A 24,914-nucleotide genomic window follows, 5' to 3' on the forward strand; every position below is an offset into this window, starting at 1 on the left:
TAAGAGAATTAGTACGTAGTTGTTGTCCCAGATGTTCCAAAGGCAAACAGATGTGTTAATTAGCATACTTTAGGGCTTGAACTATACTTAAGTCTCTCCCTTATAATTTTTCCTTTTATTTCCGACTCTAAATTCCTTGGGTAAAAAAAGGTCAAAACCTGGCCTGATAACAACAATTAATGTCAGAAGAAAGTAAATACGTGTTTTGTGAATTAATAAATTGTATTTAAACTGCAAACAAGTTATGTATTATTTGCTTGAACTGGGATTATCTAACAAAATTAAAATTAAAATTAAGCCAAGCAAAAGTAATAGTAAACACGCATTTAAAAATATTCAAAAACAACTTCGATATGTATTATTCCAAGTTACCCTCACAGTGCCTCCGTGGGGAAAATGCCGTTTATTCTCCCCATTCTCAGTGAAGGAACCAGAGACAAAGATGGCTTCAGTCTCCACAGCAAGTGAGTTGCAGAAGCTGGTATTTCTGGAACCTGAAAATCCCAAATCCCACGCATGCTCTTTTCCTTACACAATCCTTTCTCCCAGGAGCTGAGGATTTCCCTAAGTCTGAAAAGAGCTTAGGAAAGAGATGTCAAGGAAGACAGGAGGGAGCATTCCTACAAAGTGGAAAGAGTCTGTGAGAAATTACTCAATGAGCCTATGGAAACCCAGTGAACATGTGTTTGGAGTAACATGGAAAAGATGAAATGCTATGAAGCTTTGGAACAAAGATTTATTTTCTGGCGAGACTACCGGAAACAGCCCCGCTTTAGCAAAATGTATTTGATGGCATGATGGAGTGAAGGCAGGCCTGGCAGAGGGAGGCCTGCTCCCGGGGGGATTTCCAAGAGCACTGATGCTCTGGGGAACCATGGAGAAGGGTAGGAGCCTGGTGACTTACTGCCACGCAGAAGGGGCTGTTTCCTTCCGCTATCATTTCCTTAAGAAGAACAACAACTTGGTTATCAGAGCAGAAGTTGCATAACAATGATGAGGCAGGAGAAAACAATCTGTGTAAAGTCCAGTGGCCTCCACTCTATCAGCTTACTTTTTTAATTAAGCGCAGAAGCCCACGCTTCAAGCACCTCAAGAAAGAAATGAAGCGCCCTGGACAGGAAGAATAAATCAAGGTGGGAGCTAGACATCCTTACACCAGAATTGCAGCACAAAGCAGGAGGCTTCAGAGACTAGGAACCCACCCTCTGAGGCTGCCTGGGGACTTCAACCAGTCGTGGATCCAAATTCTTCCTCCAAATTTGCTTACACATTGAGAAAATATTCAAAGCGGTAACTCCCACTGCCCTGTAAAGAACAAAGAAATCAGTGGGAAATCCAATAAGATCTAGAGGGGGAAGTTTACATTTGAAGGAAGAATCCTTGCTTTCAAATACTGATAAGAAAAGAAATGACCCACTATTACCATTATCACTGTTACAACGTGGAAGTCAGGGGCTCCAGGGATCTGGCCAAAGTCACAGAGGAATTAAAGAGCCAAGAAAGGATTGGAGAAGTGGACCCGAGTCTTCTGATTCTCCGGCCCGGGACTGCGGCGGCCAGGCCAGCACGCTTGGTCTGCCAGCCAGGGGAAGGCAGGCCCAGAGAGAGGCGGGCGCCGCTTGCCGAAATGGAAGTTGCAGGGGTACCCCCAGACAGGGGGGTGCACTCCACAGAACACAGAGAAGTGCTCCACGCAGCCCAGGCATTTTCATTGTCGATGTGTCTGTCAATTTGTCCTTGGTGAGGTCGTTCAGAAGTCCTGAACCTGATCCATGAATTATTTTAATTCATTTTATTTTCATTAAACCACTAATGTGGTTTGCTAATGTCTGTGTGCTTCGTTGCCTCGTGGCCACTACCGTTGGCAGGAATGTTCTACAAAAGCGCCTCTCTCTCCTCTGGCAACCTCCAGTTTGTAGACCATGTAGCAGCACTTTGGTTTAGAGGCGGCAGTTTCCAAACGCTCTCAGTTTTTGGCAAAGTAGCACTAGGCCAACCGTGAGTCCGTTTAGAACATCGCAGTATCGTTTCTTGTATGAGCAGAAACCAGAAGTCCAATTAGGAGTGGGAATGGCAGATAACCTTTTATAGGAGAGATTATGAGTACGTATCGGGCTCCCTTTAGAGAGGATTCATCTTAGAACAATTACAGAAACACCAATAGAGCAAGCCTTGGAATTCTTTGAGAACATAAGGATAAAGAAAAGCAGAGAGCTGGGGAGATTCTGCTACTATGTGTAGCCGTAATGTTGCTACCGAGCGCCGGGAGTATTTACCGTAAAGACAGGCGAGGAAGATCTAAGGCGTTTGGCAGGCATTGACAACAATTATTTGAAAAAGCGAAAAAGCCCTGGAACATTTAAAGAGAATTATAAAGGATTTTGTCAGACTCAAAGGGAGAGAAACTCCACAGTTGGAGATGTAGCTGGGGATCTGCGAACCTCTTGCCTGGGGGAGAGCGGAGCAGCCTTGGTGGGGAGCCCGGCGGCTGCCTTTCCAAGCCACCCTCTGACGGCTCTCGTCAGGCCTTTGAGGACTCATCGGCAACATGATTTACTCGGCCAGTTGTTCAGAGATCGTCTGGACTGTGGAGCGAATACGGAAAGGAGGGAGGCAGCCAGCTGAGCTGGGAGAATTGAGAGCAGACCCTGGGACCAACCGAAGTGACTTGCACTGCAGACAGGGAGAGGAGAGGGGCGCTTCCCCTCCTGCACTGGGTCTCCCCATGAGCCAGAGCTGCCCCCCCAAATGTGTGACCTGCACAGTTACACAGGCACCAAGTTCAGAAGGGCCCTGGGTTTGGTTTAAGGCTCTACTGTCACCATTTTGAACTCCTTAATTATTTTTGAGACCAGGACCTCACATTTTCATTTTGCACCGAGCCCACACATCAGGAAGCCGGGCCCGCTCTCCAGCAGACCAGCATGCGGTGTCGGGACCCTGTCACAAATGCCCCAAGCGGGGGTCTCTGTCTCCCGACCGACCAGCAGGCTCGAAAAAATATGGAAAAGGTCGAGGTAGAGAATTTTACTGACAAAGTGAGAAATTCGAGGCAATAGAATATTGTTTTCTTCTTGGTAATAACCTGACAAGGATTTATTTTCTGGTCTTTACTGGCATATCTTTTTCTAAAAGCCATTGGGGCTGTGGTTTGACCGGGTGTCATTTAAGAGACAGGATTGTAATCACTGGGCCTACAAGAGGGGAAATGCCCCATCGACTCAACCCAATTCAATATGCATTAACCTCCCTGGGAGGGAAATCTTGGTTAGGCCCTGTGGTGATTGTTCTAGAAGGGGTGTCACCGGTTCATTGAGTTGGAGAAACACAGCCCTGAACTGGCTGGCTACCACGCTGGGTGAATGCTTCCTGCTGGTCTGGAGGTACTGAAGGGTAGATCATTCCGGAACTGCTTCACATTCAGACCCTATTTAATTCAGATCCTCGCCTCAACAACCGTCCTGCAACGTCCTCACAAAAGAACACACTGCTTCTGTAGCACAGAAGGTCCGTATAAAAATTATTACGTTTCAATAAATAAGTAATATAATTAAGAGTAATCTTTTCCATATCCCAAAGTCAGCACTAAAATTAAACAAGCCCGCACATATTCCAGAGACAATAACCAAAGGGGAGGGAGTTTGAGGAAACAGATGAAAACAATATAAAGACATGGAAAACTGCTATTAGCTTGGGATAGATAAAAGAATTTCTAAATTATAGCTTTTGGTAATGTTTAAGTTGAGAGTCTAGTAATCTGGGTGCAAATTGTACTTGGGGGCATTTGTTCTTTGTAAAAGAAAATAGATTAAGAAAGAAGAAATAGAGTTGCTAAGCCCACCACCAGAAAACAAATCTTCAGAGGAGGGCTCCAGCCCTTTGAAACCTTATATAAAACCTATCACCACAGGGCTTCAAAGTTAGGACACCGAGCCAAGGCTGGCCTGTCGATTTCTAGAGCTGGAAGTGAACCTAGAAATCACTCACCTCATGAACCCCTTTTCTGGTAGGAGAGGTCCTAGGTAGAAGGACATCTGCTGACGTCCTCAATACGTACAGGAGGTAAAGGGCAGGGAGGGGGGCAGTGCACTCAGCACCATCACGACTCCTTCCCCAACATGGCCACTCATCTGGCCAACTTACCCAAGATGGCCCAGAGAGGATGGGACTTGCCCAAGATACATGGCTCAGTAGAGGTGGGTGTGGGAGTCCCACTCAGGCCCCTAGCCCCAGCCCAGTTCTTCCTCATGGGGAGGAGGCAGGAGCATACCAGTGCCCCCAGTCCCAGTCAAGCAGGAACAGCCATCCAGATCACTCCCAGCCTGGTACCCTGAGGCCACACTGTGCCAAGGCCCAGGCTGAGCCATCCTTGCTCAATGAAGCCATAGGGATGCGGAATGAAGATTTTCTAGGCATCTAGGGTCCACAAATTGATGAAGACTGTTCTTAGAAATTGCCTCTGGCTCTGAGTCCTGCAGTCAGAGCCTCAAAGATCTCTGAACTGGGCCTTCCTGGTTATCACTTCTATCTCCAAACAAAACACACACACACACACAAACATACACTCTCTCTCTCACTATTTTTATTTTTAAGATTTTATTTATTTATCTGAGAGAGAGAGAGAAAGCATGAGTGGGGGGTGGTTCAGAGGGAGAAGCAGACTCCCCACTGAGAAGGGAACCCCCCGCAGGGCTCCATCCCAAGACCCCAAGAGCATGACCTGAGCTGAAGGCAGACGCTTAATGGACTGAGCCACCCACGCGCCCCTCTCTCACTGGTTTTTTGTGTGACCAGAGCCTTCTCTACTGAGAAACTATTCCATGAAAATGCGATTTTCACCTTATCTTGAAAACCCCCAAATGTTAAACCCCCAAATGTTCATGCATCTGGCTTTGTGAGGAGCCGAAGTGCTATACATCAGTAGACCTCAAATTGAGGGTCCATCAGAACCCCCTGGGGGCCCGTTGAACAGATTGCTGGGCCCGTTCCTGGAAATTCTGCTCCAGCAGGTCCAGGGCGGAACCTGAGAATGTGCATTTCTGCAAGTTCCAAGTGCTGCCGCTACTGCTGGTCCAGGGACCGCTCTTGGCCCCTGCTGTCCACTGTGTCTGAAGGAACGCTGGCTCTGTGAAGCACGCTTCGCAGGGCTCCAGGGCTGAACAGCCCTTCCAAAGGGATGACGTCTCATCTCAGTGCTCTGCGAGGGCTGTCTTCCATGTGAAGTATCAAGAACAAGGCTTGTTAACACCCTCAGCCTCGGCTTTCCTGTGATGTCTTCTGCCCAGACTCATGCTCTCCGCTCGACAAGATGATCCAAACAGGACACTGGTGTCAGGGCTCCAGAAAGACCCCTCTCTTGCTTGTAGAGTGCAGGGTGAAGCCGCTGGGCACGCAGGACATGGTGGCTCTATGGACACTGGCAAGACCAAGAATGTGGACAGAAACTGCAACTGCACTAATGGTATTTTCTTGAAATTTCCAGATCGGCTATTTATATGGTCCCAAATCTCAGGTTCAAGCCCATGTTCCTTTGTCAGACAGGAGGCAGGAAAATCCTTCACTGGAAGAGGAAAGCAAAAAGCAAACTCTTCTTTAGAAATGATAAAGCTGGTGTTCATTAACATTTAAAGAGGCGGTACTTTTTTATATTCCAATAATTCTTTTATTCTTTTGGGTGAATTTAACAGACAGATTTCTCCTTCCAATTGTGTGTCCTATGAAAATAAGATAATTGATTTCAGAGAAATGTTATTTACAAATTAAGTTATTTTCTCATTTGTATTTTAATTTCTTGCTTAGTTCTGGTCAAAAATCTTATGAGCTATGCATTTTAATTTATAATTAAATAACCAAGTAATAATAAGACATTACTAATATGCTAATCATAAAAAATGACTACTGTAAAAAAATGCATAGGGACAATTCATTGTGAAGAAAACAGAGAAATACAGGTTAATTTAAAGTTGAAATTTGGTTCTTAATTTGCCATTATTACACTCTGGACTCAATTCCAGAATTGCCTCGTTGTGTGTTAGGCTCTATGGGAAAACCAATAAATTAATAGACATGAAAGAACCTCGTGAATGTTAAATCATGAAAAAAAAATTGCATTAGAAGTATTTAATAGGAGCATAAGATAATCTTGCTGCTCTCAAAATAGTTCGAGGACCCCCGGCAGGCGACCATCCAAGTCATCCTCCTTATAACGTGAACATCTTTTCCATAGCACCACTGACAGGGGTCATTAAGTGCTATTTAAACCATCTCGGATGCTCGGAAGATCTCCAGATAGTCCACACTGATGGGCCACGTGGGGTCAGCCCAGTACCTCTTCCAATGGGAACCCATGGAAACATAAACACAGCTTTCATGACCTCTACCCTAACTTCTCAGACACAGAGTCAACCGTTCTAGTTGTATTAAATTAGCAGAATCCTGCAAGTCTGAAATCTAGAAGGCAGGCTGGCAGGCTGGAGATTCAGTTAAGGGTTGATGCTGCAGTCTCGAGGAGAATCTGATCTTCTTCAGGGAACCTGTTTTTGCTCCCAAGGCCTTCGGCTGATTAGATAAGGCTCACCCACATTAGGGAGAGTAATCTGCTTTTGCAGAGTCTATTGATTGGAATGTTAATGACATCTTAAAAATACCCTCATGCAACGTCGAGACTGGTGTTTGACCAAACAACTGGACACCACAGCCTGGCCAAGTTGACACACAAAATGAACCTACACAGTGGTCCTTTCCCTGCTTTGGTCACATTGATACATCAGTTAGCGTTCTTGGGGAGAGGGCAACGACTTGCTTCTCTGGCTTTACGTTTCTCTGAGGAGATGTAGGGTCACACTGGTTGGCCTCATCGATGAATCCAGGAGGCTTCACTGAGTGTTCTAGGCTAAGTCCTCACAGGACCTTCTGCTTTAAAACTGCCTGCCTTTAGAGTCTGACTTTTTCCTTGCATGTGGTGAGCTTAAGGGGCAGGCCCCTTCCAGGCCTATGGTTCTGGAAGCTACACATGGCACTTGGTTTGGGGGTACAGGATTCACATGTCTGTTTAACCACAGCTCACGTTTCCTCTGAAAAAGCTTGACACCTGGATTCCTATCTGACTTCTTGTATTCCTCACTTGATTCAGAAATCAGAGAAGATGAAGATGTGATTATTTAGATATCACCTCTAAATCCTCAACAGCTCCCCCTCTCGGAATGCAGTCTGGTTTGTCTGTGGCCATCCTAACAACAGCACTCAGCACAGAAGACATGAGGTGCCCCTGCTTTGATCCATAGCCTTTGGAGTAGCCCAGTCACTGCTGTCTCATAAAAGTAATGTCGCCTTTGGCACATCGATCAATCCTCCTTAGCCTCTGTCTCCTCGTTCACAAAATAAAGCTATGATTACCTACTTCATGGAGGTGTTGTCAGGGCTGAGCTAGATGAGCGTATGAATTTAAAACAACCAATGAAAAAGCCCAAGAGATGGTAAGTAGGTGCTCAATAAATACGGGCTCATTTTGAGTCACTTTCGGACAAGGTCTCTTCCCACAACTTGCATTAGTTTAGTGAACTTCTTAGTCCAAAAAGCAGAATTTTATACCTCATTGATTTCAAAGTGAATCATTCTGGTGGATGACCTGTTGCAGTCCTGCCTGGGTTCAGTAGCCCCTGCGTCTTAGCTCGCACCCTTCCTAATTCTTTTAAACCATCACATGCTTGTCTGATTTAGGCCTGCCCTGTCTAAGTTCTTTGGGAACAGTTTTCCACCGGCCATGTTCCAGCCTAACTATAATCTCTAGGTTTATGGTATCCTTAATTATACATGGGAGATCTTGTGAAATTTAGGCTTTATTCATTTACTTGTTTGGTAAGCATGTATTGACCCTATTATCATAGGTTAGGCTCTGGATTGAGTGCTGGAATTGCCATAACGAAAGATCCAATCCCTGTCCTCAGAAGCTTCCAGACTAGGGGCGCCTGGTGGCTCAGTTAGTTAAGTGTCTGCCTTTGTCTCAGGTCATGATCCCAGGGTCCTGGGATCGAGCCCCGCATTGGGCTCTCTGCTTAGCAGGGGTCTGCTTCTCCTTCTCCCTCTGTCTCTGCCTGCAGCTCTGCCTACATGTGAGCTCTCTCTCTCTCTCAAATAAATAAATAAAATCTTTAAAAAAAAAAAAAAAAAAAGCTTCCAGACTAGTGGGCAACACAAACACCAACAGATACAACACAGCACACTAATGCGGCAATGGGAAGCAATGAGGACCAAACGGGCAGAAGAGAGGGCTATTCAGTGCATCCTAGAGATTCATGACAGGCTCCTTAGAGGAAGAGATGCCTCAGTTTAACATATAGGAAGCAGAGAAAGCAGAGAAGTGCGTTAACTTCAGAGGAAATGGTCCGTCCAAAAGCAAGGCATGGGGAAGAGAGAAGATGGCAAATAAGGGGAACATTGAGCTTCTTAGGGCCAGAGCCCAGGGCTCCCATGGGACAATGGATCCCAGGGGCCCATCATGGGGGGTCATGGGTGCAAATACTGTTATATTACCCCGTACGCAAGGAAAGGCAGTTGGAAGATTTTATGCAGGGAAGTTAACATGATCCCAATGGCATTTCGAAAGGTACGGAGGGCCTTGGTGGGAGGAAAGAAGTGTTCCTCCTTAAGAGATTTCCCGTCCCGTTGATGAAGGCAAAAAATCCAGAAGACAGTCCACAGCCAGAGATTTCTTTGTTGGAGTGCTGGATGGTAAAGATTTTGTGATTAGTAAGAGAGGGTACAATGCCCTCCAGTAAAGTAAGTAAACTGAATCAAATACTTAAGAATTGGGTGGGACCTCATAATGCCACCTGGACCGGGTCCCTGCTTTGAGGACGGCACCGTTTCCGGCAGGTATAATGCAGCCACAGCCGCTGAGTCTTGGGAAGGGAAGCGGTGGGTCCGCGTGATACAGTCTGCAGTCGCGGGTAGAACGCCAGGGTGTCATCTCCTGCTAAGCCTGTGACTCTCTCCGCCCACCGCGGGCTGTCGCCATGGAGGCGGCGGCAGGTGAAAACGCGCTGAAATGGACAACAGGTTTCTCATGTCAGATTTCCCAGGAAAGAAAAACTTATATTCAGCTTCTCTGTGCACAGACATGTCAACAATGATCCTCACGCAGATAATTTTTCTTTTAGTCTCCGTTTCGACATAATAGCAATATGAGGTACTCAATCACCTCTCCCCTGAAACAAACAAACAGCATTTTTGAAGAGGTTCATGTTAAGAAGAGACGCATTTGAAGAGATTGCTCATAGTTTCTTACAGATTTCTAAAAAGTGCATCAGGTCTGCTTCTCAAGTGCGACAACTAATTCTAGAATGTCAGGAAATGCAAAAACGCTAGTTTCCAAAGGAACGAGTCTGGAGGCATTTCTGGCCCTCGCATATTGTAGCATTTTACCTTATAAATGGAAGTCAAAAGAGATCAGATTTGGCCAACCGGGGAGCGAAGGAAGCATTCTTGGAAAGGAGGAGTCGAAGATAAGAACTAGTGAAAGACTAAGGCTGGAGAGCTGGACCAAGGTACTCTCTTGTCAAGTAAAAAGATGAGACTATACATAACAATGGGCAAGTGTTTTGTTTCACTGTCTAATAATAATTGCATCTTGTATTTTTGTGCCACTTATCCCGTGACGGTCATTGTTCTCAGAACTTGACGCGCATTAACTCGGGATTCTCACAACACCACAGTGAGATGGATACTGTTACTGGCCCCACCCGATAAGTGAGAAAATCGAGGCACAAAGAGATTGAGCAAGTCGTCCACCATCATACAACTAGACATTGAACCCAGGGAATCTGGCTTTTAACCTGAACTAGGAGGAATTGCATCTAGCTGGGATTTTGTTCTGTTGACTTACTAAAAGCCAATTCAAATAGGATCTTGAAAGTCAATTTGTTTTGAGTTGGAAACAAATGCCTTGTCCTTAATCCACACCCTGGGGAATTTTACTTTTAATTTCTTGGGTGTACTTCCTTGTGGCCCATAGTACTTTCACAAGTATAGTTGTAAGATAAAGAATAATTCTGAATCCTGGCTTATAGATTAAACAGCTGCTTAACTCAGGCACATTCAGATCAATTTAAGGCCGACATATCTTCCTTATGACAATTTTACTTCTTTTACATGTAAGAATTTGTTTTTATTCTTGCTGAACTCCAGAACTTAGGAAGAGACGTATTTATTTACTTTGGCCTACATCTAGTACGTGTGGCGTGGTCTATTCTTCTGAGTTTATTGTATCTCTTAATCTTCTACACATGCAACCAAGGACCTCAGTGATGAGGGCATTGGAAAAATCTAAACAAACAATAAATTCTGGCTACGAGATTCCCTATAAATGGAGTGCTTAATAAAATAATGCTTGGAAACGTGATGTGGGATTGATTAGATCTTTATGAAGTCACCAAATTATAAATTTCCAGTGCTTGCCGTAACTGGTAATATTTTTTTCTTATTGCCTGAAATATTTGTCATCAGTATTTTGTATGTGATAAAACAAAATAATTCCTTCTTTTAGGAAGCAAATGTGATTCAGTACTATGGTTCAGATAAACGTAGAAGCCATGATGTTTTCCTCCTAATCCTGAAGCTTCAATTACTGTTCGTGGCTCTTTTCTTTTCCTTGTATCATCCAATTTAGTCATTCGACGTTTGTTAAGTACCTACCATGCTCTAAGGACTGAGAAAAGGATGGTTAGTCAGAAAGACATAGCTACTGTCATCACAGGAAGATGCAGTGACGATAAAGTATAAAGTCTAGGAGCCCAAATGCAATGGAAATGTATGGAGAGAATATAAATATGAGAAGAAACACACCAAAATGTTGGAGTAGTTCTTAAGTGGTGGGAGTTTGGTGGATTCTTTCAAATTAAATCCTGTATTTCAAGGTCTTTTCCAAGTTTTATTTAATGGCCAAAAACATTTTTTTAAAAAGAAAATATATTTTTAGTCCATTCAAATACTGTTTCAAAAATTTTTTGAATATATCAAAAAATTTTTTATTATAAAAACACATTTTCATATTTTTTGTCACAAGGCATCATTTTTCAGGCTGTAACCATAAACCCCATGACCTAATGAAGCCACCGTTGGATAAACACCATTCTGAGTGCAAAAAGGTCTCAGGCGGCCCTCACCTCCACGTTGCCCCCCATGAGATCTCATCCTACCTCCTTCTTCCTCCTCTCAACTTCATGAGCAGCAACCGAAGAATCTAAACAATAGTCACATGAAATTCTAGAGATTCCATAAATGCATCCTCTGATTCCCTCTCCAGAACCTCTGATGTCAACAAAACAAGAGATAGATTACATTCATTTGTATAAGAAAAATCAAAAGCATCAGCAACTATAATGAGATAGCAAACCATGATTATGTCCGAAGACCAAGACAGTTTAGACGGAGGCCAACCTGAAGCAGCATGAGAACTTTGCAGATGCTCGGTTCTTGGTATCTGTCTGATAGAATATATTTTTCCAATTTGAAGGTAGAAATCATAGTCTTTGTTTCTTTGTGGTGCTGAAAGTTAATCAAGAAAAATTTTTCCAGGACACCTGGGTGGCTCAGTCAGTTAAGCGTCTGCATTCGGCACAGGTCATGATCCCAGGGTCCTGGGATCGAGTCCCACATCAGGCTCCTTGCTCAGCGGGGAGCCTGCTTCTCCCTCTGCCTGCTGCTCCCCCTGCCTGTGCTCTCTCTCTCTCTCTCAAATAAATAAATAAAATCTTTTAAAAAAAGAATATTTTTTCCAGGTGTTAAATACATTTCTTAGTAATAAAATAATAACACGTGCTTGTTAGAGAGGAACTTATAAAGTCCAGAAAAAGTTTAGAGAAGGAAACAGAATCCCACATAATCCAGCTGAGAAATGCCCACTTTTACTGTTAAGTCCGTGTATGGTTTTACGGTATATCTTGCTTTCTTCACTTAACATTATGTTGGGAGCAGGCCATTCCTTTTTTTAACAAAATTTTTTCATGACTACAATACTCTATCGAGTGGGTATATTACTTAACTATGTTTCTTATTCCTTTATACTTAGATTCCTTCTATTATTTTACTATTATGTTATAATGAATGTTTTGCATTAAGAACAACTTATACAAACATGTAAAGGACTCAATAATTATAAATCAAGATCAAAGAAGAAGTTTGAAGACACTTGATCCATGTTTTTACAGGGTATGAATGACAAATTAGCCTTGGTTTCCCACCTTTTTCGTGTTTAATTTAATAACACGTAGGTTTGTAAGCGCTTCAACCTATTTGTTTTAATATCCTGCTTTATTTCACAAATTCCTTAAGGAAACTTGAAGTTTTTGCCTCTTTAATAGAATATGTATTAGTTATATTTGCTGCGTAACAAATTACCCCCAAACTTAGCTTAGACAGACATGTATAGTCTCACCCAGTTTGTGTGGGTCAGGGGTGGTGTTGCTGGGCAATTCTGGGTCAAGGTGTCTCATGAGGTTCTAGCCAGACTATCAACTAGCAGCCATCTCAGATTCACTTCTAAGCCCACTAACACAGCGGTCAGTAGGTCACAGTTCCTGACTGGCTGGTGGGTGGAGGCCTCTGTTTCTCACCTTGCGGGCCTCTCCATAGTGGTACTCACAACACGACAGCTGCTTCCCCCAAAGGGAGAGATCCAAAAGGGACAGAAAGATAGAGGATGCCCCAAACAGAGCTACAGTCTTGTGTAACTTAATCCTATCATCACTTTTACTCTATTACTCTATTTACTCTATTTATTCTATTACTGTTACCTGGTAAATTGGAAATCTTACAACTGAGCAACTCCACCCCTGGATTTAACTTTCCAGAACCTCTCAGTCTTTCTTGTGTACACCAGGGCTCGTGGATAAGAATGCTCTGGGCAGCAGTGCTTGTAATAGCAATCAATCAATAACAACCCAGATGCCCATAATAGAAAAAAAAAAGTAAAATAAATCGTGGGGTATTGATATAATAAAATGCTATACAGCAGTGAAACCGAATGAACTAGAGCTGTCCACATCAATCCAGTTGCATCTGTTGAATGCAAAAAGCAAGACACAGAATATATTATACTACAATCCATTAATATAAAATTCCTGAAAGATAAAAACAAGGAACACATTGTTAAGAGGTACATTTATAAGAACTGAAATGTGGAAGTAAAGCAAGTATTTGATGATCCAAAGGTTGGGAGAGTAGTAACCTGCCGAGGGGAGGGACAGGAATGTGCTTAGAAAGGATTGCAGGGAACTATCAGACAGGGGAAGTTTTATTTTTTAGTCTGGGGTGGTGAGACTGTAGGTATTCACCCTATTTTTTTTTCCATCTACAGAAATGTTTTTACAGTCTTCCATAGGTATGGTATATTTCACAATAAAGTAAATACTTAAATCACATCATATAGTAACAGTATTTCAATAATACCTTGAACAAGGAAGTACTAGTTAGCTCAACCTAAGCATATCCCATGGGCATGGCACTGTGATAAGCACGTCCAGTGATTTCGTTTTCATTTAATGCTCATACCAGGTAGAAGGTTAACTCCCCCTCCCTCTTCATTTGCCAAAGGAGAAAACATAAACTTAGAGAAATGAAAACATTTGCCCAAGATTACACAACCAGCATGTCATGGAGCTGGGACTCCAACCCAGGCAGGACAATTCTGGAGCCAACTGCCCTAATTGCTAAATTAAAACTAGGCTTTGATCCTAGATTTAGCTCCGTGTGTAAAATGATGAAACGTACTGCTAAGTTGGCTTACGTGTTGGAACAACATCTGAATGGATAACTTGTCTTTGCACAGGTGAATGGGCCAACTCTCACAACCTCTCAAGGTTCTCCCATCTCTCCCCACTTTTCCCGATGATGAAATACCCCTCACCTTCCTAAGGATTCCAGATGCCTCTCTTGTAAGCACCAACCGAATAATAGGGCACATTTATTGAGTATCTACCGTAAGTCACCTACTAGATACCCATCCAAGTTCATAGATACATTAAGTCGTTGGGCCCTCACAACCACCTTATATGATAGACGTTACCATGATACCCATTTTACAGATGACAAAACAGGCCCCGAGAAAATGAGAAAATCATCCCCAACAGTTACATAGCTTATAAATGACAGCACCAGGGTTTAAACCCCAGCATTGTGGCTCCAGAGCCCATGATCATAATCGCTAATATGCTGCCTTCCATGAAATACTATGCTTAGAGTAAGCGAAAAAACTGGCTCCTTTTCTAAGGAAACATTGTATCAAATAGAGAGACCTCAATGATGTTGTAAAGAATTTCCATTATCAGATTTTCTTAAGGTGTCAGAAAATTATAACGTGTAATAGTGTATCAGGAAAAGAAACCATGACGGTTTCACCTCAGAGACAGTAAGAACAATATAATTGCGCTTGAGTTTTTAATTTAATTTTGTTACGAGTTCACTGTCTTTATCATCTTAAGCTAACAAGAGTTAATTCAACTAGTTAGCATTACAGGCATTTCATTCTCATTTACTTTAAGTCATTTTTTAGGATTGAAGAATGGTATTTTATATATTAATCTAAATTTACTCTCCATGTGAAGCTCCAGAACAGAAATCGAGTGGAAAAAGACATTGTCTCTGTGCACAGGGGGCCACAACCTCGCGGTAGACGATAATTACAGCGGATGTAATCACCGTTCAACGGTTTGGGGTCTCAAACAGGGGACCGTAATCTAGAAGGGACCAGATCGATTTTTGCTGCCCTAAAAAATAGGTGACTTTTGAACAGAGCCATGCACGATAAGTACACGTCACTAGGTGCAATTGGAGAGGAAGGGCACTCCTAGTAGAGGACGCAGCACGGTCAAAAGTCTGGAGACATAAAAGAGTATCACACGTATGCTTTTTTGCTGCCACAGTGCAAACTGCTTAGGGGGACATGGTGGAAAATGACCCTGGAAAGGCCAGTTGGCAGGAGATCATGAGGGCCTTTGCCCGACTCAGTGGTTAGACTCGAGGGAAACAGGGAATCTTCAAGATTTTTAAGCAGAAGAGTATTGTGCTTATGATTTTATAATGATAACTCTGGTGAAGTGAGGGTGCTGGATTACAGAAGGGAGAGCCTGGCTACAGAGAAAACAGCCTGAAAGCTATTTTAGCAGTTCAGTCAAGCAAAACCAAGAGTCTCACTTGGGCTACCTTATAAAATAAGTGGTATCTCCGGCCCCATTTTACAGATGAGAACATTGAGGCACAGAGGAGTAAAGTGACTTATCCAGTGCGGCCCAGCTGGCGAACTGGAGCCAGGATGCACACCCAGAGAGTGGGACTGGAATGCCCCTGCACTTGTCTCTGCTTTGCCTGCCTGGGTGGCCATCAGGGTTAAGATGAGACGGGAGAGAGTGGGGGCAGGCAGAAAGCCCTCAGCTTGGACGGTTGAGTGGGGTGGAAGGTGCTCCCAGTAAACGAGGGATGGATCTCGGAGAGGAAACAGGTCAGGTAAGGGATCAACGAGTCTAGTTTCAGACGTGTGGCCCAGAAGGACCCTGAAAGGCAGGCCAAGATGCCAGGAGCTCTGAAAGCAAAACACCAGGACTGGGCAGGAGGAGAGGCGAGGGCTGGAGAAAATCAACCAGGACACGGAATTTCGCCGCTAAAGAGACACCATTCCACCCCAGACCCTCATCCTGAAGACGCAGCACCTAAGGCCCTGAGAGGCGCCTCAGAAGAAACAGCTCGCAGGCAGCCTTACGTTCAAACTCTGGTCTCCGATGTATGTTCTGGGATAAGTTTCTTCACTCTTCACACCAGAGCTTTTCATTTATAAACAGAGACTGCCAATACTTCATTTGCCACATTGTCGTAGGACTAAAATTAATATATATCTAAAGCACCTAGCACGTTGCTTTCCAAAAGTAAGTGCTCCATAAATGGTGATATTATGTTGTCATCATTATTATTTCAAGGATTTGTTGAAGATGAGGCTCGAGTGCAGAAAACGCTCTGGGCTGCCAGCCCAGTCACTCTCTGGACAATTTTTCCCACAAAATTCTCTTACCTACACGGAATGTTTGCCACCCGAGAAAAGCAGCTCTTTTGAGGAACCTGAATTAGCCTTTCTTCTTTTTTTTTTTTTTAAATCAGTTCTCTATGAGCTAAAAGAAAAACCTGGAGAAATCAGATAAAGAGAACATGTATGTATATGTGATAAAATATACAATAGTGATGAAAACAAGTCAAGTGCCACCTTTTCCCAGTCTTAAGTGACGAAGCAAATCTGTGGCCCGGCTCCTTGCGTGCAAAGGAGAATCAGGGCAGACGAGTGATAGAAAGTGAGTCGTCAGTCAAGGTCACCTTGCTCAGGATTTTCTATTGTGACAATGTCCGTGTTCACAAGGGCCATGTCTCCCATGGAGGATGGTCTTTCAGGAATCACAGACAATAGTGAGATCTAAAACCCCAACAGCAAAGATTTGGGCTTGGGAAGAAAGTCAAAGCCTTGAAGATGGAAGGATACGCATTCATCACTTTGTCATTTCCAACTTCTTCCGACATGTTTTTCTTTGGGATTCAATGTGGTGACTAACAACATGGTTATTTAAGTCAAAGAGCTTGGGTTTGAAAAATTACAGTAAAGAACAGTTTCTGGTAAAGTGACTCCAATTCACATCACACACACACACCACCCAAAGTTCAAAACACAAACAAATACACTTAAGGGGCAAAAAGGACATCGGAAATAAATGGAATATATTGTTTAATGTGATCACCTCTAAGATAATACGTTTGGTAAGGATATGAAAATAAGCAATGTGGACAGTCAAAAAAAAAAAAAAGGAGAAGAAGCAGCAGTGCCAACCTCATCCATTAGAAATAAGGAGAGATGTTTTGAGACAAAAAATCTTTTTTCCTTCCCCGCTAAAGAGTCTTGGCCTCTTTAGTTCTCTTCTCTGAACATGGCTGTGGAGAATCAGATTCTGCGGGATGTCGCGCCTTCCAAGCCCCCACCCTCACCCACGCTTATCTGCATATATAAGCCTGCCCTTTGCTCAGATTTATGGGTCCGGCCGGGGCTGTGTGTATTTACAGTGTTCTGACCTGAGGACCCCGGGCTGAAGGAGAAGAGGAGGAAACCGGGCCCATTCCATAAACAGAGACAGATAGGAGGGGGAGGTAAAAGGCTTTGCTAGCACTTAACATTTTTAACTATTTGGCCAAGCTTAAGAATTAGCGATTAGATTAGAGTGAAAGAAAAACGAGAGATACGGGTGCAGACTTAGGGGGAGTCAACTGTGTATTTTTGCTTTAGTCTAGTTACTTGGAGGTTCTAGGTTGGGGGTAGGAGTGGGGTTGGATTTAACGTGGAAGGTCCGAAAGAAAATGAGTAGGTCAGACACAGAGGGAGCTGTAAAACGCTTTGGGAAGGCAGAAGAGTCTACAAAGATGAGGATATAAACAACATGTAATAAGTCGGACAATTTCTCCCACCTCGAGTTGCGCTCCTTGTGTGAAGCAAGACGACGTGCATTTTTTAAACTGTAATTGGTTATAGAAGAAAAATCTCCCGCTCCATGCTTAAATGAGAACACGTTGACATAGATTACCAAACCCCAATCAATTTTGAGTTGAAATATTTTTCTCAGGCCCTGCTGGCCACTTGAAAGCAGTTCCATTTTCCAACAGGGCTGCCTCGTAAATGGGCCATCCCTACGCAGAGCCGCCGGCACCCGCACCGGGTCCCGAGGGAAGGACAGAGCCACTGAATCTCCAGCCGTGCTTGGCACCCAAGAACTGAGCCCTCCTTCCCCAGGAGGGTTCTGTGAGCACAGGCAAACTGTGGAAGCACAACTTCTGTTTGAGCTACTCTCAAAGAAATTACTTGCTGGAAAAACTCGAGTCTGGGTGGAAAAACTGACCTACCGACTAAAGGAGAAATAACGTGGCATCATAAGTATAATATTCACCGGAGGCCCCAGGAGCAAAGCGACTGGGACAACATAGTAAGGGATTCATCCACAGATTAGTTTACATTGCAATAGAGCAAAGGGCTATCCCACTCATGAGTTAAGCTGGGATTGGAGAATTTGTGAAACCTCATCACATTGTGTCTTTTTTGCTCCTTTTAATACAAAGCAATCATATTCCCGGGATGTTACCTATGAAAGCATCTGCAGGACTGATGAGGAGACTGTTTGTTTGGAATTTTGTGTTTTCACCAAGATGTGTTCTGGGTAAGGAAGAGGGTTATTATTACAGCCCATTCTGCATGGGTTTTGTGACTTTGATTGCATTATCACTAATAACTGCCTGAGAAAATGCATGTGTGCTTAGCACTGTGTGTGGCATTTCATAAATGTTAACTTGTTAATTTGTGTGAGACTAACGTATGATATGATTATTCAATTCATAAGTCAGATATCAAAAGTAAAGTTAATTCTACAACTGAACTTTGAAAAAACTTATAATACAAAATGCATTTCAATGCATTTTCCTTTCCATTTATGTTTGGCATTTTATGCTGAAAATTACCCATAAAAGTCAAAGCTTTGGAGCCAAAGAAGGCATTGGATTATTACCTGGGTGCAAGCTGACTGTGTAACAGTGAAAAATTGGGAAAAAAAAAAAAGAAAAAGAAAAAAGATGAACGGGAAGGGCTACCCTAACAAGGTTGCATTTCTGAAATCTACAACAGTCTAGGAAACTAATTTTTTTATGGTTATCACGTTTGAACTTTTCTCTCCTCTAAAACAACGAAACTTCTGCTTTGTAAATAACACACGCTCAAAGCAGATGCAACCGCATGAGGAGTGTTTAGGAGGAATTTTGGGACAATTACCTCACAGCTAAAATGCTCTCCTTGTCATTTCTGTTGAGGTCCACTTGCCGGTGAAATCATGTTTTTCTCTAATACGGTGGGGATCACAGCAACAGTGGGTTCAGATGTAACCGTTTAGGTGCAGAGGCCTAGCTCAGTATGCCAGGGAAAGAAAAAAAAAAAAAAACACGCACCACAAAGAACATTGAGATGAATGGCTCTATTTTATGAGCCATAAAAGTTTTATTCATCTTGACACTGAAACAGGTTTAGGCAGTGAGTTGACACGCCTTAAATAAATAAGTGGAATTAATTCCCCAGCCCTTGAAACAATAGCAGCATGCACGTCGCACGGAGAAATGCCCCATTGTTTCCCGTGGCTGCCCGATATTGATATTATTTGTGTTTTTCTGTGCCGCTGCCTCAGGGGCCTGGTTGATCCACTTCAGATTCATCCCCTGTTTTATTAGAGGTTGAAAAAGGTTCAAGACCTGTTTGTACCACAGCTCCCACCGACAGCTAAGGAACCAGTTTGGCGTCTGGTTTGTCTGTTGTTTTACTGCTGACCTTCAAATCAACTTTAACCCCTGACCTCTGGAGGCATCTATCATGACAAGAGGCTGTTTAACACAAATGGTGCCCATTTATAGGGGAAGAGACTCGGAAGATTTCCTTTTTATGAAGAATTTAGTTTTTCACCCCTCTTTTCTCAGTCACCACAGGTGAAATCCCTCTTAGCAGCTGGCTTATGAAATAATGTGAAGGGAGGCCTTAATGAGCAGAAAGCACCCTCAGCTGGAGATAAATATATGCAAATGAGATGCACAAACAAAGGAGCCTGGACAGAGAAATATCTGCAATTCCAGCAAAATGCTGCCTGCAGCTCGAAGATGAACAGCTTTGATAAAATGGTAACAAAAAGCACCTTTTTATCCTCCAGCGTGTTTTACATTGCAATAGACCATTGTCATTGCGACCCAGTGGAGCATACAGAGGTTTTCTGCACTGTTTCAGAAAACTGTTTAAACATTTGTTTTAAGGCATTCATGAAATATAATCAATGGACTGCTTCTGTGTCGTTGTTGTGATTTTTTTTTTTCCTGAGTGTGTTTTAGATGTTGCTGTAGTTATTTTACCTGTTGGTCTTTTCGGGGTTTAATGTTGCCGTCTCGCTGTGCTATTTCACTTTCTGGTGACTTGTTTCTTCCACTGGCTAGAATGATTTTTTTTTTTTTTATTTCAGCGGAAAGAGATTTCGAGTTAATAACTAGTAAGAATCGGCTTTGAGGAAGGGTTTGAACCATCACAGAGCAGCACCCAAACAACTAGTTTTAATGATGGCAATCAAGTGTGTAGAGCTAATTCAGAGACAGGCATGTAACATGCTGATTTTAATAAGCTTTAAAAAGGCAATCTCTAACTTTTAAAAGTCTCTTTTTAATTTGATCGCCCTTGGTTCATATGATGCCAAACAAACAAAACCATTAAAATATGTTTTCAATATGTATCTGCGGTGTTATTTGATAGTGTTTTAAATTAGCATTGTGTTGGTAAAATATTGATTTGATGAGCTTTGAAAATGGAAGAGCTAAAATCATCAACCTATTTGGGAAAAAAAGGAACATTTCTCTCTAGAAAGGAATTACGCCCCAGCCCCAAGATCTTGCCAGACAGAGGCTGGACCCATGACACGGAAACTGCTGCATTTGAGCACACGTCTGATGTTTGGGTTAATAATCAAAGCAGTTGAGGTGAGAGAAGAAACACTATACACGTCCCACGTGTCAACATACTATTGCTTTAGAAGCTCAGCAAGATTCGGGTCTTTCATTTATAATACAGTCCTAGCATTCCGCAGCAGAGATGTACGAGGACCTTTACATTGCCTTTGCCTAAATTATTTCATCTTGGTTGCTTGGAGTGGAGACATTTCTTCTGAGTACTGTGTAGCTTTCACATTTTATGTGCATTTCATCAGGCAAATGTCAAATTTGCTAATAACAAGAAAATCTCCTCATTTTTAATCATGCCACTCCTGTTGCATGGGGGTGGGGGTGGCGAGGGGGGCTGGCGGAGGGAGCATAAATGCATGGAGGAGTCTGACCAAAGAGAAGAAGGAGAAAATGCTTGTTTGGCTTTTAAAATGACACATGCTCCGTTATCTCAATGTCTGTATCAGTGCATCGTTAAATTCAGGATTTCAGGAGTTAATAGAAACTTGGTTATATTAGGGATGCTTTTTCAAGCCCAGGTTTGAAGCAGCATAATTACGTTCAACTGCTGTTGTTTGGAAAGGGCGAACAGCATCTTAGGCACAGAACAATGAAATTACAGCTGAGATTTAGGTTCGCAAAAGCCGTCTTCTGCAGGCTTTTATGATTCATTATTTCCCATTAAATACAGTATTAGAAGTGTACACTAGATAGCTCACGGTTGCTGCTCTCGGAGCACATTATCTATATTACACAGGTCTGGGGAGCAGAATTAGAAAACTTTGGGGGAATGAGCAATATGTGTTTGCTGATAGAAGTACCATATGGCTCATCTTCTTCAATTGCTTTCATTGCGACTCTGATGCTGGAGAAATTAAAGTTTTATTTGATGTGGCACAGCTTAATGAACTGTCTTCTGTTAGGAAAATTGAATATGTTTCCTGTTATTTGAGCACAGAGCCTCCATGGTTTGGCTGATGAGGGATGCATTATGTATTGTTTATTTAGCATTTTGAAAACAAAAGCAAGATATTGAAGGTAAAATTGATTACTGCTGGATTGCATTATATAATCAAGTTTTCTCCTTTTAAATTTCCCTTTACAATCCTTTTGTAATGTTTTAATATGAGATCGTTCCACGTTTTCGTTTTTCAAAAATACACAGAGCTTGGTTTTTGTCGAGATACCTTTATTTGTAAACAAGCCACAGGAAACTCTAAACTCAGTATTGTTATATTTGTAAAGTTCGAAGAAGAATGTTTGGGAATAATGAACATAATTCAGTTTGTGTGAATCTAATTGCAAAACTTCCAGTTTGCCCCCAGTCGGTTTAGAGAATCCAACATTTGCTAGTCGAAAGAGGGATGTCATCTTCTTTTGTTTGAAATAGACCACTTCAGAACATGCTGGGGAGGGGCCATAGGAAAAGGAAGAGTTTTGGGATATTTGGAAATACAAACTTCAAAATACCAAATTTAAGATTTTTGAGTTAGTTGTCGGTAAATGAAAAAGTCGGATTCAACCTGTGAATTAAAAAAAAAAAAAGTGTATTTAGATTTAGATTTTTTTAACTAAATAAATATGACTAAAGAAAACACATAATCAAAAATATACTTACAGGATGAGAAAATTGGGATGTCAATCCGTGTGAATGTTCTCTACTCCCTGGAGAATCTGCAAAGAGATACATTTAGCATTTTGTTTAATTTCCCCATTTTTGTTTTGGATCTGATCATGTTTTAGAAATACAAAATCTGAATAAACTCTAAAAAGACTGAATGTAAAATCATCTAATCACTGTGCTTCTTTCTTTCATTTTTTCAGTGAGAAATAATCCTCACATGTGCTGATGACTCAGGCACATGAATCTGCAACAAGCAAGTAGGATAAAAAACAGTTAAAATGAATCAACATTTATCTGGAAGATACAGTCCTGACCTTAAAAAAAAAAAAAAAAAGTCATTTATCTTCAGTGTCCTGTGATGTTTTGAGGATTCTGGCAAATATGGCAGTTAAACAAACTTCTCTCACAATCTAAATACTGTCTGTTCAAGAGAGGCTTCCAATGTTTATAGCTCATAAGTAAAGAAAAAAAAAGAAAGAAAGAAAGAAAGAAAGAAACCCTGGTATTTTACCAAGACCAGTGCTCTTGAAAATGTCTCCGAACAAAGTGTGTAAGCAAAACTTTGGCCACAGATATTCCCAATTCCTCATTCTTCCTCTGATTTTTTTTTTCAATGAGATATTTTTGTATCCTATCACTGCGTTCCTTTTCTTGAAATTAACAAATTAATTTCAAAAAATTAACGCCTGACTAGTGACCTGGTCATACACACTTCCTTTAGAAAGAGTTGAGAAGAAAACATCACATTTTTATGAACCCCATCTCCTGCCAGGGGCCTCGGAGGAGGAGCACCATTATGCATTGTTATCAGCGTGGTGTAATTTGACTGTTGACAAAGTATCCGTGGCAGTGAGAATGAGCGCAGTTAGAAGTGTGGCGGATTGTAATCAAGAAGATGCTTAGCTGTGCAACACTGCATCTTGAGCAGATTTGAATCAACATTGCCTTAAGGGGACACACACACATACCAAAAGAAAAAAAAAATCCATTAATTTTTAGAGGAAAATTAGAGTGGCACTTGATGAAGTAAAATTTGACATGCGTTAATTGCTCTGCAGCTCTCCTAATTAGAGATTTTCAAATTCTTACACCGCTGTCACCATGATGGCACATTGTCTTGCTGGACAAATACTGAAAATGCAAATTCGTTTGATCAGGAAGTTTTATGGAGGAAGATTGGACTGTATGTTCTAGTCAGTCCACTTCCAAAAGGTGGACAGCTGGAGAGCAGAGAAGGATTTTCAGCATTACCTTCACCACAGATAAAAATAGGCTTACTAAAATAGTTTCATTACAAGACTTAATGTCAAGGAAGCAGGTGCTGATGCGATTTTCTTAAACAGACGGAAATGTTCCTCTGATACTCATGCCTCTGTTTCACATGAAATATTTCAGGTTGGGGGGGAAAGCCAGTGAAATGCTACATTATATACACATTCTCGTGTTTCTACTTATATTCTTCGGAAATCGGAGAGAGGAGATTCTGAAAGGCCATGTCACATTTTTCCCAGGTCTGAAGTCTAAGGCAGCAGCGTTCCTGGCTCCCCGTCTTATCTTAAAGTAATTATGCTGCTCTTTGGCCCTCAGGATGGCACCAAATATGACACCATAATAATTTTGGTTTCCCTTTTTCAACCCCTCTGTCTAGCCCTTGAACCTCTCTTAATTCATTAACATATTGAATTTTTTTCAATTTTCCATTTTCTTGCAATAACAATATTAATGCCGGGGTGAAAGCTTGATTGGAGCTAAATTACTTGTTACCTGCTGGCATTTATTTATATGGCATTGAATTATAAAGCTTTGCTATTGTCATGCCTTGGGCGAATTGTTTATGACACCAGTAATAGGAGTAATTGTTATTGTTGAAATTACCTGTCAGCTACCCATAGCAGTGGCCCTTGTCCCACTGACAAATAGTGACAAGGGAGAGGTATCCTCCATGCGTCCCCCTGATGGCTTCTCCTCTGATAATAAGAAGTGCAGGGCCTCTGATAATTTGCCTGTCACTGTTGAGTGCAGCTCAGAGAGAGTTAGCCAAATTGTTGTCATTCACTTTGACAAAGACAGCAAGAAGCTTCTGTGCAAGAGGAGGATTATCAAAATAAATGAAATCGCTTACACCCCCTTTGTTTGTTTGGCTCAAGAATCGCCTGGCTTTGTACGAGGTTGTGAAATCGGGGTCCAGTCCTCGGCATACCTCTGTTCATTCTAAGAGGAGGATCCCAGGGAGGAAAAGGCACTTTAGGAGACTTGTGATTTTGCAATTTGCCTTAGCTATTTAAAAATGATCTTTGGATATAAAGAGAAAGTCAATAAAATTGTAACGAGAAGTCTGAACGTGTGGTTGAGTGTGTTAGTCTAAAGCACATGTAAAATTCACACCTTTTCTCTCCTGTCTTCCTTTTAGCCCTCTTTTTTTTTTTTTTTGATCCACGCAGGCATTCAAATGCACTAAGTGTTCAAAACTGCACAAATTTCCCAGTCGCAACCAAGTTTTCTTTAAAACTGTAGAAATCTGCATCTTTGACTCTTAAAGTCTGTCAAGATTTTAGAGTCAAATTTAGGATTATCATTTCAAATGGCTGTTTCCTTTCCATAAATTATCTCGTATTTATGTAATATCTTCATGTGTAAAGAGATAAATGAAACGCAGTTCCAGGTATGAAGCATCAATTATCACAGGCTAACAGAGGAAGCAAAATGACTCTGTTATTGCCAGAGCTTCAATATAAATATTTGCATTTTAAAAACCCTTGGTTGC

General features: G+C 42.0%; 1 long non-coding RNA gene across 2 annotated transcripts in view; it reads right to left on the reverse strand.

Moving 5' to 3' along the window:
- Positions 1–21,694: 21,694 nt before the first annotated feature.
- The window catches only part of LOC103671332, a 38,742-nt gene continuing 35,522 nt past the window's right edge, over positions 21,695–24,914 (reverse strand). For both annotated transcript variants that reach the window (XR_570845.1, XR_570844.1), the window contains 2 exons: positions 22,145–22,200; positions 21,695–22,049 (listed from right to left, as the gene is read on the reverse strand). This is a non-coding gene — a long non-coding RNA (uncharacterized LOC103671332). The remainder of the gene's footprint in view (positions 22,050–22,144; positions 22,201–24,914) is intronic.

Source organism: Ursus maritimus, unplaced genomic scaffold (genome assembly GCF_017311325.1).
Source record: "Ursus maritimus isolate PB19 unplaced genomic scaffold, ASM1731132v1 scaffold_6, whole genome shotgun sequence".
NCBI classification, from domain to species: domain Eukaryota; kingdom Metazoa; phylum Chordata; class Mammalia; order Carnivora; family Ursidae; genus Ursus; species Ursus maritimus.